Raw genomic sequence first — 14,834 nt, 5'->3', positions numbered from 1 at the left:
TACGCACAAAAAAGAAAGGGAGAAAAATACTTTATCATCGCATTCTCAACCGTCCAACACACGTGCGTCAATTATTGCCCGCCATCTTTATTTCAGCTAAAATGTAAACCGTCCTCGAAAGAAAAGAAAAAAAAACAACCTTTTTCCGTAGTAACCTAAATAATTATAATAAAACAGAAAGAACAAGAAACGTTATCTATATTCACGCATATAGTAAACATATAGATATTTTCATCAAAAAATATTTATGCGCATATAAAAAAAAATATACACATTTTATTCTCTCCTTCAAAATTTTTACAAAACGTATCTTTGAACAACGATGTCCGTTACAAGCTTCAACGATATCAATGTCTTTTTTTATTTTTTTATTAAATTTTCACCCCAAACAAGGCACAGTGACATTTTGATGCAGGGGGCTACTATCAGGAACTTAATTTGCAGGGCATTATGAAGGGAGATGAGTCGAAAGATGCTTGTTCACATTACACTTGAACTTCTGCATATCAGTACAGTTGGGAAAGCAGAATCCCGGAAGGGAGTTCCACAGACCTGCAGTTCTAAGGAAGAAACTATTGGAGTAAAAGGCTTTCTTGCACCTAGGGATCTCTACTTTAAAGGGATGAGACTTAGTAGCTTGTCGGGTTTGTCGGGGGTAGTTACGTCGAGGAGGTACAAGTGTTTGCAGTTCGTCAGAGCATTCACCATTAAAGTATTTGTAGAACAGGCAGACGGATGCAATATCTCGTCGATGGGACAGAGGCTGAAGCCTAGATGACAGTTCAGGACCTATCAGGTTGGCGACTCTCTTTCGAACCCTGTCCAGGAGCGAGAGACAAGCAGCAGACGCACCAGCCCAGATGTGACAACAGTACTTCATACATGGGCGAAATGGTGGCCTTCTAGAGATACAGGATACTTTCAGGCGTAAGTAGTTTTCTAGCACGATAGAGGGAGCCAACCTTCCTTGCAGTAGTCTTGGCAATGCTCTCAATGTATCTATTCCAGTTCATATTCCCTGTAAAACATTAAGCCGAGGAGTTTAAAAGAAGTACTTTTCACGAACATTTCGATTTTTCTCGCAAACGATTACGTTCCCATATATTGATTGGCGTTATTGAATGGCTTTTTTTTGTGTGTAAAAAAAAAAAATAAAATAAATTAAAAACTTACGTTTCATTCCAGAATTAAACACAAAAAAAGTCGGGATGAATTCGTTTTTTTTTTTTTGTTTTTTTTGTATTCAAACAGAAAATTTGTTTTCTTTCTTCGGATTAATATAACTTTTGTTTTGTGTGTTCAATTCATTAAGAAATAAGATATATGAAAATATAAAAGAATCAAAATTAAAGGATGAAAAACACGATTTAAACGTGAAATTATTTAAAAAGAAAATCAACTGCTAAAGAACAATGAATTTAAGTCATCGTAAAACGGTGTAATCATTATTTTGTTCATCGTGTAAAAATACCCGTTCATTAGTTGAGTGTGACGAATTTGTTTCTTGTGAAGTTTAGATTATTTTTGTCAATGAGTAAGGCTTGTTGGGATTTCTTTAATAAATTTCTCTTTTGTTTGTCCAATTTATATATTTTAAAGGTGAGTTTCATTGCGACGAAGGAAAATAAATGAATGTGTAAATAAGGGTGTGCAGTGGTGCACTAGGTGTATCAGAATTTTTGTAGGAATTTTTGACACCTCTAACACGAAACTGCGAATAAAATATAAAAGACTCGCCATTTCTCTTTTAAAAATAGGTTGTTGTTGAAAGTCCGATAACTCTTGTATCTCTATTACCTCCCTTTTCCTGTACATATCCCATAATCCTTTTTTGTTCTTCCCCTTAATAAAGAGTTCTTCTCATTAGTCAACACGTATGTCTATTTTCCTCCTTTGAATTCCTGTTCATTTTTATCTCTATTCCACTAAAATGCACCACTCAACAGGTTATGGGCTCAGAAGTGATAATGGAAACAGATGAAGCAGATTATCTTTCGACGGATATGATGCCAAATACGAAATTTGGGAAGTAAAATTCTTAGGCCATTTACGTACGCTCAGTCTAAAAGATGCCATCTTAGGCGTAAACTCTACAAATGAACACGATGATGAAAAAAATGAGGAAGCGTATGCCGAACTGGTACAGTTTCTAGACGATAAAAGCTTATCCCTGATAATGAGAGAAGCTGCAGACAATGGAAGAATTTTCCTCCTTTGAATTCCTGTTCATTTTTATATCTATTCCACTAAAATGCACCACTCAACACAAACTTAAAAATATTTGCTACTCATTTACTATTGTTTTCAACTGCAAACTTGTTTACTTTTAATTCACTATTAATCTCAAACCCAAAAAATATTTGCTACTAATTTACTATTGTGTTCAAATGCAAACTTATTTACTATTAATTCACTATTAATCTCAAACCCAAACAATATTTGCTATTCCTTTACTTTTGTTTTCAACTGCAAACCTGTTTTATTTTAATTCACTATCAATCACAACCCCCCCCCAAAAAAAAATATTTGCTACTCATTTACTATTGTTTACAACTGCCAACTTATTTAGTTTTAATTCACAATCGTATTAACAATTAATTCATTATTAATTTCAAACCTAAAAAATATTTGCTACTCATTTACGATTGATTTCAACTGCACACTTATTTACTATTGTTTTCAAATGCAAATTTATTTACTATTAATTCCCTATTAATCTCAAACCCAAAAAATATTTGCTACTCATTTACCATTGATTTCAAATGCAAACTTATTTACTATTAATTCATTATTAATCTCAAACCTGTAATGTCTTTACCAAATAAATGGAGACAACCGCAGGTGTCACAGGAGTTACGGCCCCTGGCGACATCCGGGGTAGTGGTCAGTCTGATATCCACCGAGCACGATATTCCTCGTTCGTTTTCTCTCTCTCTTCAATCTCCGTCCACCCTACAACCTCACTATGGTAATAACCAATATCTAGCAAGTATCGGTTACTTACCATAAGGATTATCACATTGGCGACGAGGATAGAGTAATTTACAAAAATAGACATAAGAAAACACGAAAAAAAAACAACAACAAACAGTCACACGTGTTGCAAAACAAACATGGCTGCCCTACCTCACTACCCGGAATTCGACTGCGAGTCAGAAGCCAAAGCAGTAAGATGGACGAAATACATTAGCAGATTGAGGAACTATTTTATCGCCCACGACATAGAGAGCGATAAAAGACAAAAAGCAATTTTGCTAACGTTTGTTGGTGAGGCGATGAACGACCTCATTGACGAATTACCAGCCGAACAGACCACACCAGGAGAAAACGAAACCCACTTCGACAAACTCGTCTCGGCTGTACAGGCTCATTTCAACCCCCAAAATAACACGGAATACAACCGATTTGTATTCTGTAACATCAAACAAACCACGCTGAATGTAGAGGACTTCTACCGGAAATTGAAAGAAGCAGCAGCTACATGTCACTTTGCAGACGCAAACGCTGAGATAAAGTCTCAACTGATAACAGGCTGTTCACCAGAAAAAGTCCGGCAAAAGGGTTTAATAAATTCTAACATGTCACTACACGACTTGATAAATTATGCCAGGACGACGGAAACAATAACAGCGCACCTACAACAAATGCGCTTAGAGGACACGACAATACAAACTACTACTGCAGTAGTAAACAAAGTCACGTAGGACAGCGACAGACACGTGACTGTCCCCGGCAAATTCAGTGCAGGAATTGCAACGGAAAATATCCACATGAACGAGGACAAACGTCTTGCCCAGCATTCCAGAGCCAATGTACTTATTGCCGGAGATGGGGGCACTTCGCCTCTGTCTGTTTTAGAAAAATGAACGACGAGGACAGACAACGTAGAACAAATCGTCCTCCACGTCCACAAGTCCAAACCAGCCGCCGACCGGTGAACTGCATCGAGGACAACCAGCAGGACTTAACCAGCGGCAGTGACACAGAATATGTGTTTCATACAGATAAGATGAAAAACCTTCCCTGTTTTGATATATCTTTTGGCAATAGCCACCAAACGTTCAATGTGTTAGCCAACTCAGGAGCCACTATCAACATTTTGTCTGAAGCAGATTTCAAGTGTTTAATACCGACACCATGTCTCCGACCGACAAAACCTATGATATCTGGATTTGGGGTCAAGCAAACTACTCCAGTTCTAGGCCAATTTAGGACCCTCCTAGAGTTTGGGGGCATCTCCTGCCAAGCTAATATACATGTAATAAAAAGCCCAGAAAAACCTATCATTGGCTGGGAAACATGTGAAAAGCTTAAACTTTTATCAGCAAAAAAGCTCCCAGTTAACCACATCAGCAACTCTGACACACAAATCCCGCAGACAACTCTTAAGCTTTTGGAGGACTATGCAGACCTATTCAATGGCTTAGGTAAACTTAAAGAGAAAAAAGTCCATCTGCACATAGATGAAAATATACCACCCATCGCTCAGAGATACCGCAGAGTCCCCTTTCATGTAAGGAAGGACATAGAAGAGCTAATACAGAAAGACGAGAAACTGGGGGTGATTGAAAAAGCAGAAGGACCAACCCCGTGGGTATCCCCTATTGTGGTGGTACCTAAGAAAGACCAAAGTAAAATCAGAGTTTGCATTGATATGAGAGCGGCAAACAAAGCTATCAAAAGGGAACGTCACCCTACCCCCACACTTGATCTGAAGGCCATTCTATCGGAAGCCAGTGTCTTTAGCAAGTTAGACCTCAATCAGGGCTACAACCAGTTGGAACTAGCTGAAGAATCTCGATACATTACCACGTTCGCAACACACCTGGGCCTATATAGATACAAAAGACTATTTTTCGGTGTCAACTCCGCCAGCGAAATATTTCAGGAAGAGATTAGCCAGGCACTCGCAGGGATTGAGGGAGCCATCAACATCAGTGATGACATTCTTTGCTTTGGATTGGACCAGCAAGACCACGACGGAAGTCTCCAGAAAGTATTTCAACGACTACGCGAAAAAGGCCTAACACTGAATAGCAGCAAGTGTGAATACAACAAGAGGTCATTGGAATTCCTCGGACACACATTCAGTAATGAAGGCATCAGCCCAAGTAACCGTAAAATAAAAACAATCCTCGAATTACCAGACCCCCAAAACGCATCAGAAGTCAGAAGTTTGTTGGGGATGACCAACTTTTGCGGTGCACAATTCATTCCAGACTATGCAACCCTGACTCATGAACTGCGTCAGCTAACAAAAAAAAAACACTCAGTGGTCCTAGACTGAGCACCACACTGAATGTTTAAAAAACCTTAAGGAGGCTTTGAGTAAAGCATGCTCACTTGCCTACTTCGACCCTAACAAACATACTGAGATATATACCGATGCCAGTGTTGTAGGCATATCTGCTGTACTATCACAAGACGGGCGGGTAGTACAATTTGCAAGCCGAGCACTATCCACAGTGGAACAAAGATACTCTCAAACAGAGCGGGAGGCCCTCGCCATCACGTGGGCATGTGAACACTTTCACATATATATCTTTGGGGCCCCATTCACGGTTCACACAGATCATAAGCCCTTAACATCGATCTTTAATAACACCCGCTCCCAACTATCTGCGCGCATTGAACGCTGGGTTTTGAGAACACAGCCATACAATATGACTGTCACATACCGACCAGGTCATGACAACCCAGCCGACTATCTCAGCCGCCATCCAGTACATCTACCACCAAGCAACAGGGAGCAGAAAATAGCGGAGGGGTATATAAACTATATTCTCTCAACGTCGACCCCCAAAGCAATGACAATTGATGAAGTTGCAATGGAAACTGCGAAAGACAAGACGCTCACTGCAGTCATTCAAGCCATCATCACCAACAAATGGCAAGGTGCCAATGACGGCATAAACAAAGCCACGTTTCTCACCCTACATGCTAACCGTGATGAACTATCACTAGCACATGAGGACAGTATCATTCTGAAAGGGCGCCGGATAGTGCTACCTGAGACCCTACAAAACAGAGCTGCCAAAATAGCCCATGCCGGCCATCAAGGCGTCGTGAAATCCATGGCTCTCCTCCGGGAAAAAGTCTGGTTTAAAAACATGCAGCCTTTAGTAGAAGAAAACATCAGGAACTGTCACACCTGTCAGATCAGCACTCACAAAACGGCAAGGGAGCCGCAGACAATGTCTCCACTACCAGCAGCCCCATGGACAGAGGTTAGTGCTGACTTTGGACATCTCCAGAATGGGAAATATCTTCTTGTTGTCACAGACAAGTACTCACGCTACGTTGTTGTCGATATCCTGGACTCTATCTCAACAAACTCGGTCATACCCCGTTTAGACAAGATATTTGCCGAATTCGGGGTACCAGTATCCCTCAAAACAGACAATGGCCCACCATTCAACAGCCATGATTTCAAAACCTACGCCTCTGTCACCGGTTTCAGACAAAGGAAGATAACACCTCTATGGCCCCAGACCAATGCTGAAACAGAACGCTTCATGCGCACTGTAAAAAAATCAATCAAAGCCGCCTTAATCAAAGGCCAAAGCTGGAAGCAGGAGCTATTCAAATTCCTGTGAGATTACCGAACGACACCGCACTGCACCACCGGTGTTTCCCCAGCCTCAATTCTATTTGGCCGGACCATAAAAAACCGCCTGCCACACCTAGTTGCACCTATAGCTGGAGACCATAGCATTAGGGTACGTGACACTCAAGCCAAGAAAACAATAAAGAAATATGCTGACAGAAAAGTATACGTAAAGCCCAATAATCTGAGTGTGGGTGACACCGTCGTTGTAAAAAGCGATCACACTTCAAAGGCACACACCCCTATCAACCTAACCCATTAACCATAACAAAAAAAAAAGGGATCCATGATTACTGCCACACACAAGGACAACCAAATTACAAGAAATGCCAGCTTCTTCAAAAAAATCCCTAAGCCACTAAGAAACCTCACACATGACCCACCTGAATACTCTTCATCTGAAGATGAGGGACACATGCATGTGACAGCATCACCAAAATCTAAAGAAAACCAGGGACAACACTCTTCAAACCTCAGACGCTCAGGCCGCACAAGACGGCCACCCAAAAGATTTGATTGCTAAATGCTACAAATACCCCTGTACACAATAATGCATAATTATCATTTTCTTTCCCTTAGGTTGACAGATGCTTCCCTCCAACCCAGCAACGCAAACACTCCAGTCACACCATGAATGAACAAACTCCTTGATGAATATAAAAAAAAAAAAAAAAAAGAGCATTGTAATGTCTTTACCAAATAAAGGGAGACCACCGCAGGTGTCACAGGAGTTACGGCCCCTGGCGACATCCGGGGTAGTGGTCAGTCTGATATCCACCGAGCACGATATTCCTCGTTCGTTTTCTCTCTCTCTTCAATCTCCGTCCACCCTACAACCTCACTATGGTAATAACCGATATCTAGCAAGTATCGGTTACTTACCATAAGGATTATCACAAAACCCAAAAAATATTTGCTACTCATTTACTATTGTTTTCAACTGCAAACTTATTGACTATTAATTCATTATTAATCTCAAACCCAAAAAATATTTGCTACTCATTTACCATTGTTTTCAAATGCAAACTTATTGACTATTAATTCATTATTAATCTCAAACCCAAAAAATATTTGCTACTCATTTACTATTGTTTTCAACTGCAAACTTATTGACTATTAATTCATTATTAATCTCAAACCCAAAAAATATTTGCTACTCATTTACTATTGTTTTCAACTGCAAACTTATTGACTATTAATTCATTATTAATCTCAAACCCAAAAAATATTTGCTACTCATTTACTATTGTTTTCAAATGCAAACTTATTGACTATTAATTCATTATTAATCTCAAACCCAAAAAATATTTGCTACTCATTTACTATTGTTTTCAACTGCAAACTTATTGACTATTAATTCATTATTAATCTCAAACCCAAAAAATATTTGCTACTCATTTACTATTGTTTTCAAATGCAAACTTATTGACTATTAATTCATTATTAATCTCAAACCCAAAAAATATTTGCTACTCATTTACTATTGTTTTCAACTGCAAACTTATTGACTATTAATTCATTATTAATCTCAAACCCAAAAAATATTTGCTACTCATTTACTATTGTTTTCAACTGCAAACTTATTGACTATTAATTCATTATTAATCTCAAACCCAAAAAATATTTGCTACTCATTTACTATTGTTTTCAACTGCAAACTTATTGACTATTAATTCATTATTAATCTCAAACCCAAAAAATATTTGCTACTCATTTACTATTGTTTTCAACTGGAAACTTATTGACTATTAATTCATTATTAATCTCAAACCCAAAAAATATTTGCTACTCATTTACTATTGTTTTCAACTGGAAACTTATTGACTATTAATTCATTATTAATCTCAAACCCAAAAAATATTTGCTACTCATTTACTATTGTTTTCAAATACAAACTTATTGACTATTAATTCATTATTAATCTCAAACCCAAAAAATATTTGCTACTCATTTACTATTGTTTTCAACTGCAAACTTATTGACTATTAATTCATTATTAATCTCAAACCCAAAAAATATTTGCTACTCATTTACTATTGTTTTCAACTGCAAACTTATTGACTATTAATTCATTATTAATCTCAAACCCAAAAAATATATGCTACTCATTTACTATTGTTTTCAACTGCAAACTTATTGACTATTAATTCATTATTAATCTCAAACCCAAAAAATATTTGCTACTCATTTACTATTGTTTTCAAATGCAAACTTATTGACTATTAATTCATTATTAATCTCAAACCCAAACAATATTTGCTACTCATTTACTATTGTTTTCAAATGCAAACTTATTGACTATTAATTCATTATTAATCTCAAACCCAAAAAATATTTGCTACTCATTTACTATTGTTTTCAAATGCAAACTTATTGACTATTAATTCATTATTAATCTCAAACCCAAAAAATATTTGCTACTCATTTACTCTTGTTTTCAAATGCAAACTTATTGACTATTAATTCATTATTAATCTCAAACCCAAAAAATATTTGCTACTCATTTACTATTGTTTTCAAATGCAAACTTATTTACTAATAATTCACTATTAATCTCAAACCCAAAAAATATTTGCTACTCATTTACTCTTGTTTTCAAATGCAAACTTATTGACTATTAATTCATTATTAATCTCAAACCCAAAAAAATATTTGCTACTCATTTACTCTTGTTTTCAAATGCAAACTTACTTACTTTTAATTCCCTATTAATCTCAAACGCAAAAATATTTACTACCCATTTACCATTGTTTTCAACTACAAACTTATTGACTTTTATTTTCAACTAAAAACTTATTTACATTTAATTCACTATTAACTCAAACCCAAACAATATTTGCTACTCATTTACTATTGTTTTCAACTGCAAACATATTTACAATAAATTCACTATATATCTCAAACCCAAAAAATATGTCCTACTCATTTACCTTTGTTCTCAACTACAAACTTATTTACTATTAATTCACTATAAATCTCAAAGCCACAAGATATTTGCTACTCATTTACTATTGTTTTCAACTGCAAACTTATTGACTATTAATTCATTATTAATCTCAAACCCAAAAAATATTTGCTACTCATTTACTATTGTTTTCAACTGCAAACTTATTGACTATTAATTCATTATTAATCTCAAACCCAAAAAATATTTGCTACTCATTTACTATTGTTTTCAACTGCTAACTTATTGACTATTAATTCATTATTAATCTCAAACCCAAAAAATATTTGCTACTCATTTACTATTGTTTTCAACTGCAAACTTATTGACTATTAATTCATTATTAATCTCAAACCCAAAAAATATTTGCTACTAATTTACTATTGTTTTCAACTGGAAACTTATTGACTATTAATTCATTATTAATCTCAAACCCAAAAAATATTTGCTACTCATTTACTATTGTTTTCAACTGCAAACTTATTGACTATTAATTCATTATTAATCTCAAACCAAAAAAATATTTGCTACTCATTTACTATTGTTTTCAAATGCAAACTTATTGACTATTAATTCATTATTAATCTCAAACCCAAAAAATATTTGCTACTCATTTACTATTGTTTTCAACTGCAAACTTATTGACTATTAATTCATTATTAATCTCAAACCCAAAAAATATTTGCTACTCATTTACTATTGTTTTCAACTGGAAACTTATTGACTATTAATTCATTATTAATCTCAAACCCAAAAAATATTTGCTACTCATTTACTATTGTTTTCAACTGCAAACTTATTGACTATTAATTCATTATTAATCTCAAACCCAAAAAATATTTGCTACTCATTTACTATTGTTTTCAACTGCAAACTTATTGACTATTAATTCATTATTAATCTCAAACCAAAAAAATATTTGCTACTCATTTACTATTGTTTTCAAATGCAAACTTATTGACTATTAATTCATTATTAATCTCAAACCAAAAAAATATTTGCTACTCATTTACTATTGTTTTCAACTGCAAACTTATTGACTATTAATTCATTATTAATCTCAAACCAAAAAAATATTTGCTACTCATTTACTATTGTTTTCAAATGCAAACTTATTGACTATTAATTCATTATTAATCTCAAACCCAAAAAACATTTGCTACTCATTTACTATTGTTTTCAACGGCAAATATATTTACTATTAATTCATTATTAATCTCAAACCCAAAAAATATTTGCTACTCATTTACTATTGTTTTCAACTGGAAACTTATTGACTATTAATTCATTATTAATCTCAAACCCAAAAAATATTTGCTACTCATTTACTATTGTTTTCAACTGCAAACTTATTGACTATTAATTCATTATTAATCTCAAACCAAAAAAATATTTGCTACTCATTTACTATTATTTTCAAATGCAAACTTATTGACTATTAATTCATTATTAATTTCAAACCCAAAAAATATTTGCTACTCATTTACTATTGTTTTCAACTGCAAACTTATTGACTATTAATTCATTATTAATCTCAAACCCAAAAAATATTTGCTACTCATTTACTATTGTTTTCAACTACAAACTTATTTACTAATAATTCACTATTAATCTGAAACCTATAAAATATTTGCTACTGGTTTTCTATTGTTTTCAACTGAAAACTTATTTAGAAACAATTCACTATTAATCTCAAACCCAACAAATATTGTCTACCCATTTAATATTGTGTTTTTACTGCAAACTTATTTACTATTAATCCACTATTAATATGAAACCCAAAACATACTTTCTACTCATTTACAATTGTTTTCAACTAATAACTTATTGACGATTAATTCATTATTAATCTCAAACCCTAAAATTTTTTGCTACTGATGTACCTTTTTTTTAACTCCATACTTATTTATTTCTAATTCACTAATGATCTCAAACCAAAACATATTTGCTACTCATTTACTCTTGTGTTCAAATGCAAACTTATTTACAATTAATTCACTTTTGTTTTCAACTTCAAACTTGTTTACTTTTAATTCACTATTAATCTCAAAGCCCAAAGAATATTTGTTACTTTTTACTATTGTTTTACACTGCAAACCTATTTACTATTAATTGACTATTAATCTCAAACGCAACAAATTATTGCTACGAATTTTCTATTGTTTTCAACTTTACCTTTTTATTATTAAAACATGAGTAATCTCAAACGCAAAAAATATTTGCTACTCATTACTATTGTTTTCAACTTACAACTTATTTACTATTAATACACAATAAATCTCAAACCCAAAAAATATTGGCGGCTCATTCTCTATTGGTTCAACTACAAACTTATTTACTTATAATTCAAAAAACCCCAAAAATATTGCTACTCATTTAATCTTGTGATCAAATTCAAACTTATTTACTATTAATACAAAAACCCAAAAAATATTTGCTACTCATTTACTTGTGTTTTCAACTGCAATCTTGTTTACTGTGCATTCACTATTAATCTCAAACCCCAAAAATATTGCTACTCATTTAATCTTGTGATCAAATTCAAACTTATTTACTATTAATACACAATAAATCTCAAACCCAAAAAATATTGGCGGCTCATTTACTATTGTTTCAACTACAAACTTATTTACTTATAATTCATTTTTAATCTCAAATAAAAAAATATTTGCTACTCATTTGCTATTGGTGTCAACTGCAAACATATTTACAATCAATTTACTATTAATCTCAAACCCAAAAAACATTTGCTACTCATTTACTATTGTTTTCAACGGCAAATATATTTACTATAATTTCACTATTAATCTGAAACCCAAAAAATATTTGCTACTCGTTTACCTTTGTTTCCAACTGGAAACTTATTTACTATTAATTCACTATGAATCTCAAACTCAAAAAATATTTGATACTCATTTACTATTGTTTTCGACTGCAAACTTATTTACTAATTATTAACGATTAATCTCAAAATAAAAGTAATATTTGCTACTAATTTCCCGTTGTTTGAAACTAGAACCTTATTTACAATTAATTCACTATTAATCTTCAAACACAAAAAATATTTGCTAATCATTTACTATTGATTTCAACTGCAAACGGGTTTACTATAGTTCTCACCTGCAAACTTATATACTCTTAATTCACTCAAATCTGTAACCCCAAAAATATTTACTTTTAATTCACTATTAATCTCAAAATAATATTTGCTACTAATTTACCGTTGTTTTTTCAACTCGAAACTTATTTACAATTAATTCACTACTAATCTCAAACCCAAAAAATTATTTGCTACGCATTTACCCTTGTTTTTAACTGCAAACTTCTTTACTATTAATTCACTAATAATCTAAAACTAAAAAAATATTTGCTACTCATTTACTATTGATTTCAAATCCAAACTTATTTATCATTAATTCACTATTTATCTCAAACGCAACAAATATTTGCTACTCATTTACCATTGTTTCTAACTGCAAAGTCACTATTAATACATGATTAATCTCAAACCCAAAGAAAATTTGCAACTCATTTACCATTAATTCACTATTAGTGTCGAACCCAAAAAACATTTGCTACTCATTCACTATTGTTTTCATCTGCAAACGTATTTACTATAATTTGACTATTAATCTCAAACCGAAAAAGTATCTGTTACTCATTTACTATTGTTTTCAACTGCAACCTTATTTGCTATTAATTAACGATTAATCTCAAACCCAAAAAAATATTTGCTACTCATTTACTATTGTTGTCATTTGCAAATATATTTACTTTTAAATCAAAATTAATCTCCAACCCAAACAATATTTGCTACTCATTTACTATTTTTCTCAACTGCAAACATATTTACTTTTAATTCATAATTAATTTCAAGCCCAAATAATATTTGCTAATCATTTACTATTGTTCTCAACTGCAAACGTTTTTACTATAAATACATGATTAATCTCAAACCCAAAAAATATTTGCTGCTCATTTACTATTCTCAACTGCAAACATATTTACTTTTCAATCAAAATTAATTCAAGAATTCTGGCGAAAGAACTGACCCATCAAATTATCGCCCCATTAGCCTCCTTCCACTTTTCGCCAAAATATTTGAGACCATAATTAACCATGCTCTAGTCCGGCACCTTACAGATGCTAAACTTCTGACTGACAAACAATATGGATTTAGACAAGCCCGTTTTACAGCTGACATCCTCACTGTAATCTTTGAACGTATATACCATTCACTGGACAAAGTGGGGGAGGGGAGAGCGGTAGCTCTAGATATATCTAAGTCTTTTGACAGGGTATGGCAGAAGGGTCTCCTCAGGAAAATTAAATCATACGGTATCACTGGTAGAATAGTTAGCATAATTAAATCCTTCTTAGATAAGAGAAAAATCCAGGTTATCCTCGACGGTCAAACATCTAAACAGTGTGATATAAACGCGGGAGTGCCCCAGGGGTCTATTCTTGGACCTCTATTGTTCCTGATATTTATTAATGACCTCCCCGACAAAATTTCCTCTGAGATGGGTATATATGCTGATTACACTACACTCTATAACAGGCATGAAAGGAAAACAAATGAACACATATCTAAAGAAATGGCAAAAACACTAGAGGATGACCTCCAATCTGTAGTGGAATGGGGACATAAATGGATGGTCACATTCAATGCTACCAAGACTAAACTGGTTTCCTTCAATAACTACAAGAAACCTTCTCTGCCACCAATAGCAATGGCCAGTGACTCTCTGTCTGGGAGTACATCTTTCAAACTGCTTGGCCTAACTTTAACAGGAAACATGAGCTGGAGCAATTATATTGAAAACATTGCCAGGGCCGCTGCGAAAAAGGTAGGCTCTCTCTACCATGGTAGAAAACTAATGACACCTGAAAGTATCCTGTATCTCCATAAGGCTACCATTCGCCCATGTATAGAGTATTGTCACATCTGGGCTGGTGCGTCTGCTACTACTCTCTCTCCTAGACAAGGTTAAAAAAAGAATCGCCAATCTGATAGGCCCTGAACTGGCATCTAAGCTTCAGCCTCTATCCCATCGACGAAACGTTGCATCCCTCTGCTTGTTCTACAAGTATTTTAATGGTGAATGCTCTGACGAACTGCAGACACTTGTGCCTCCACAACGCAGACACCCTCAACAAACCCGACAGGCAGCTAGATCCGACAGCCACACAGTAGAGATCCCTAGATGTAAAAGATCTTTCTACTCCAGTAGTTTCTTCCCCAGAACCGCTAGACTCTGGAATTCCATTCCAGGATCCTGC

Source organism: Euprymna scolopes, chromosome 27 (genome assembly GCF_053919585.1).
Source record: "Euprymna scolopes isolate OS-2025 chromosome 27, ASM5391958v1, whole genome shotgun sequence".
Classification (NCBI taxonomy): domain Eukaryota; kingdom Metazoa; phylum Mollusca; class Cephalopoda; order Sepiida; family Sepiolidae; genus Euprymna; species Euprymna scolopes.
Note: the sequence above shows the minus strand (reverse complement) of the source record.